This window comes from Nansenia antarctica, assembly GCF_963989245.1.
Source record: "Nansenia antarctica genome assembly, chromosome: 4".
NCBI lineage: Eukaryota > Metazoa > Chordata > Actinopteri > Argentiniformes > Microstomatidae > Nansenia > Nansenia antarctica.
Window position 1 is genome coordinate 55,472,474 of NC_137689.1, and position 5,504 is coordinate 55,477,977.

Consider the following 5,504-nt stretch of genomic DNA (forward strand, 5'->3'; position numbering starts at 1 on the left):
TAGCCATCGTTAGGTCCCTGGCTTTTATTGTTTTATTGTTGTTAGTCCTTTTATCTTCTCTTCTTTTAATTTGATCATATCTTGTATTGTGTTGCATTTGATTTACTATCCTGCACTTTACCTGTTCTACACCTGTGAAGCACTTTGGTTCAGCTGCTGCTGTATGTAAATGTGCTATATAAATAAAGCTGACTTGACTTGACTTGCTCTACTTGGTCTTTGCTCTCAACCACAATTCATCAGAACAATATCCACTCATATAATACCACAAACATTCTGGCCATTCTGGAATAATCAACATCTTTATGCTTTTCCCCCCATCACAGTGTTTTATCTAAAGCAAAAGGACAAATGTAAAGGTTAAAAAGCCTGCATACTGTACTAATGACGCTGTAATGAGTCTATTCTGCTCATTAATTATCATGAGCATGGTTTCTCTGAGTTCTTATGTTACCTATGAAGAACATGTCCAGATGTCCTGGTGTTAAGTTGCTAGACCAAAGTTCTATCATTAAACGCGGAAGACGGTTGCTTTACTTTAAATCATAGCTTATTAATCAAATGATTGTGCTCTATTGAATACTTAGATATCCCACAACTACTCTGTTGTTGACATTGATTGGATAGTTTATATTAATATGATATTCACCTCATCCCATCAACCCAACTCATTACCCCTAAGAAATTAAATACAGTTGTATTCAATTGATGTTTTAAATCAAGCATATACTGTACAAACCTGAAAAGGTATCTCAGAAAGCTGTGGATTAGATTCACTCAAAAAAATGTTTTACCTTTATTTAACCAGGCAAACATGTAAGAACAAATTATTATTTACAAATGCAGCCTGACCAAAAAGCAATGGCTCTTTGGGGGGGGGGGGGGGGGCTAGAATAAAACAAGGTTAAATAATTTACAACAATAAAACAATAAAACACTGGCAAATACAGATGCATTAAAATAGTCCTCAGTCAGAGAGAGGGGAGAGAGAAGGAGGAGGTAGGGGAGAGGAAGAGCGGAGGTGAGGGATTAGCGGGGGTAGTGGAGCAGGGGTACTTAAAATGAGGCAGTGATGGGTTATGGAATGGGTGAGAGACGGTGATCAGCAGGTGCAGTGATCGACTATGGTTCGATGCAGGATTTGTTTGAAAGCAGTGAGTGAGGTGAGGGCGGTGAGTTTGAGGGTGTTCTGTAAGGTGTTCCAGTCGTGTGCTGCAGCGAACCGGAAAGCGCTGCGACCGACAACGGTACGGGCTTTGGGGATTGATTAATTGATTGATTGAAAACTTTATTAGAAGATTTGCAGAAGTAGGTACATGAAAGTACATATTACATACAAGGTCAACTAACAGGATAAAAACCCAAGAAAGCCACTGGCTTATTTCAATTGGGGTCCTTGATACTCAATTAATCGTTACATGTAAGACAGACAAAAAACTAGTACTATCTACAAGATAATACAGACAAATAACTAGTACTATCTACAAGATAAACATACATCCAACATGGGAAGAACAATACAACAAAACATAAGGTATGTACAGCGGGTAGGACAGGTGGGGACATACACCACAGGTGGGGGCGGGGGACAAAACACAAAGTATGTACAGTGGGTAGTTCGGGCAGGGGGACAGACATATAATATGTACAATGGGTAGTTCGGGCGGGGGGACAAAACAACAAGTATGTACAGTGTGTGGTCATGGTGGGGGGGGGGGGGGGGGGTACAAAAACACCAGTAGATTTAGGCGGGGGGGAGGGGGGGGGGCGACATAACAACATTGCGTTTGCTCAGAGTGTAGACCAGGTAGGGGGGTGAGGATTGGGGGATGGGGGGGTTGTCCATTGTTCCACGGTTTCGGTAGAGAGTCTCCGGGTGGTGGGGGAGGGGGGGTCGTCGCCGGGTGGGGGAGGGAGGGGGGAGGGGGGGTCGTCGCCGACTGAAGCCTTTGGTCGTGTAAGCCTGTCTAACCTCGCTGCAGCTCCGGGCTTTCATCTGGGATGGTGAGTCGGACAAGATCACTGGATCTTAGAACGATGACGGGGCGGTGAGAGAGGTGCAGAAGGGATGAGAGGTAGAGAGGTGTTTTGCAAAGTATGGATTTGTAGATAAGATGAAGCCAGTGACAGAGCTTAGATGTGGATGTCTCTATTGAAAAGCTCACCATCGCCTCCTGGTGTTGAAGACTAGAGTATTGAATATTCCATTTAATATTCTATTCACTACACTAGTCACTACACTGTATCATTACACCATGTAGTGTATATAAAAAGTATGTAAAAAGCTTTATTTATCATTATCAGACTTAGAACATTTGAGTGAACTGTCGCTATTATCAGATAACGAAGTATTTATCTCCATGGTCCAGTTTTCGCATGTTGAGATTTACAGTAAACCTATGGAATATCCTCTTCTTTTTGTTTTGGTGATACATTTTTTATTATTATTTCAGGGAATAATACAAGGGAGTGGTAACAAACAATGAAACACAAGAGAGAAATACAATGACAAAAAGTACAAATACAAAATTCCCATAAACCTTCCACCCCCCTCCCCGCCCATCTCCCTTTGCCCCAACAGTCCCTCACCTCCCCCTCCTCCCACAAATGTCCCTCCCCCACATACCTCCAAACCACCCGCCCAATCACGGCCCCCCTCACTCCACAGGACCCCATGGAAGGAGCAAATAGATTAGGTTGCAAATAGTAAGGACTTGAGAGTAGTAATGGTTTGATCCCAGCATGAAAAATTATCATTATCAGAGATTGCCTGATGCCTGTTAGCTATCCAGTGTTCCATGGCTATGGAACATGGCTGGATATGTCTATGAAGCCAAATCGCCGTGTAGTCTAGGCCTAAGATCCACCTCTGCGTAGTCAAAGAATGGGTGACTTCCACCTGCAAGCTAGTGTGGTATATTTTGGCCTGTCCTGCTGGGAATGGGGGTTGGGAATGGGGGTTTTATGACTCTGTGTTGGAGAGACCTCCTGGCCTCTCCCTCTTGACCATCTAGGTAATGTGATAGGACCACTGGCTGTGACTGCATTTTGACTTTGTTTATAAGTAAGGGTGTGGGCTCTGAGGGAGGGTTCTTCTTCTCTCCCACCTCTTGACCAAGCAGCTCTCTCTCTCTCTCTCTCTCTCTCTCTCTCTCTCTCTCTCTCTCTCTACCAGGCCGCTCCTCTCTGGCCCTCTCTCTCTCTCTCTCTCTCTCTCTCTCTCTCTACCAGGCCGCTCCTCTCTGGCCCTCTCTCTCTCTCTCTCTGTGCCTGACCAAGCAGCTCCTCTCTGTCCCCCTCCCCCTCTCTCTCTCTCTCTCTCTCTCTCTCTCTCTCTCTCTCTCTCTCTCTCTCTCTCTCTCTCTCTGCCAGACCAGCGTCCAGCTTTGATGTCTGTATACTTTTGTATTTTGAATAAATGGTCTTAACCTGCTCAATAACTATTCTTCATTTTAGTAGCCAACAGGTTAGAAATATACAACACTAGCCTTTTGGCTATGGAGGACCAAGTCTGTCAAAATTAACAATAAATATATAGATAAATAAATGAGTGTATGAATAAATAAATGAATGAATACACACAGTAATAACGAAATACATTTCTATATTTATTTATTCTTTTACGCATTCATTCTTTGTTTTCCACATTCATTCTTTGTTTTCCACATTGTTTTCCACATTCATTCTTTCTTTTCCACATTGTTTTCCACATTGTTTTCCACATTCATTCTTTCATTCTTTCCCCGATTATCAGATCTGTATGCAAATATAGGGGCGTGTCTCGCATTGTCATTGGTTGATGTCCCACGCATTTTCATTGGTTGATGCCCCACGCATTTTCATTGGTTGATACCGCGCGTGACGTGGAAAAAGCGACAAAGTCGAGATAGTCCTTGGGCCAAACCATTTTTCATTACCATCTGGGTGGGCAAATTCTAGATGTTATTTTTTTTATTCCTATACATCCCTAGATTATGTTTTGATATGATAGACCTTTTGGTTTGGCAGCTTATTAGTGGTTAGTGGTTAGGGTTAGGGTTAGGTCCCTTGCCATATCTTGCTCCCTTTCGCATGATTCGCGCGTAGCTGTGCTGTGGTTGTGATAGAGACATGATAGAGACATATCACAAACCGTCCTCCAGAAATCAGCAACTCCAGGGCACTCCCATACCATATGGGGAAAGGTGCCAACTGTATTTTGTGTGCACAGAGTGCAGTTAGGTGAGGGTATGGTTTTTATTTGATGTAACAGATATGGAGTAATGGAGTATGCCCTATGTATAAAATTGAAATGAATGACCTGGTGGTTGGGATTTCTGGAGGATAGCGATATGTTTTGCCAAATGAATTGCCAGTTTAAACTGTTGTGTGGTATAGTCTCTTTCCACACTCTGTCAATGTTTTAGTGGTTTTAAAGAAGCCTTAACCAGGATGGAGTAAAAAGCTGAGACCTGACCCCTGGATCTGGTGAGTTCTATGTGAAATGGATGCGTTAGTGAGCTATAGGGTACCCCGTAAGTGTGCATTGCTGTGCGTAACTGAAGATAGAAAAGGAGGTACCCGGTAAATTCAAGTGTCTCAGAATGTCTTGGAATGAAGGAATATCCTCTTCTGTTTATAGAATAAGACCCAGGGTAATGCTCTGTTGAGCATCTGGGTATGCTCAACATAAGGGCCTACATTCACTCTGTGTCATTGACATCCAGTTCACATCCTCTAAAACTGTGCTCTCTCTGTCAAGGCAAAGTCCTGCTTGTCCTGCTTGTCCTGCTTGTCCTGCTTGTCCTGCTTGTTTCTGCACACTGCATCTGACAGTAGAGTGAGAAATTACAGGAAAAGGATAGCAAGGGTCAGCATGAGAGTTATTAAGTAAAGTGACAGTAGTGGCACTAGAAGTACAGTTTGTCCTAGAATGTGTGAAACTCTCTCTCTCTCTTTCTCTCTCGCTCTCTCTCTCTCACGCACACACACACACACACACACACACACACACACACACACACACACGCACGCACGCACGCACGCACACACACACACACACACACACACACACACGCACACACACACACACACACACACACACACACACACACACACACACACACACACACACACACACACACACACACACACACACACACACACACACACACAGTATTATGTCCTAGTCCTTCAAAGTATCCCACTTACGTTAGTCAAGTCAAATCAGGCTTATGAGAGATAGGCTACAGATAAACTGATGCTTTACAAATGCACAGAAACCGATCTAATAAATAGCTACAAGTAAAAAAGCAAAGATGATCATTTACTTCCCATAATGAATGACATTCCTAAACAAAATCACATTCGCTTTCACTACAGAGGGAGGGGGGGAGGAGGTAGCGGGTAAGTTGCGCCGTGACAACTTTGCCAAAGAGACTCGCTGACTTCATTGTGCGCATTTGAGAGACAGATCAGTAGCCTAGTCTGCGCTTGGCAAAGTGTGAAGTCTTGAGGGGAAAAGG